Raw genomic sequence first — 447 nt, 5'->3', positions numbered from 1 at the left:
CGGCGACCATGCTATGCGACAACTGTAGAGCCCGGGGAGCAAGCGAGCGTTGATAAATACGGCACAGGTCGCCGGTTACAGCAGGTGTTGTTTGGTTGGGAAGGCCTGGGCATGGCCGCTTGAGGCATCAGTATCGACCCACACACTAGCACAAGGATGTGCCGATGGGGCATCAAGCGCGGCTGTACCAGGCAGAAAACCTCACCCCATGCCTCCAAATTGTGAGTATTGTTGTGTCCTGTAAATTATTTTTTGGTGTGCACGAAGTGTTCAATGGATTGCCTTCAAGAGCCTCATGGTCAACTGCATGTTGCTGTGTTTGCTTCCTTTTATGCGAACCGGTACCTACTGCCTAGAAATTCAACAGTCATGATCTAATGTAAATGGTTATGCTCTACATGAAGTTAGTGTTGGAATTTGCTAGTGGGCCTTTGGCCCAAAGCCCAA

The sequence above is a fragment of the Triticum aestivum genome, chromosome 5B, assembly GCF_018294505.1.
Source record: "Triticum aestivum cultivar Chinese Spring chromosome 5B, IWGSC CS RefSeq v2.1, whole genome shotgun sequence".
Taxonomy (NCBI): domain Eukaryota; kingdom Viridiplantae; phylum Streptophyta; class Magnoliopsida; order Poales; family Poaceae; genus Triticum; species Triticum aestivum.
This window is presented reverse-complemented; position numbering follows the sequence as displayed.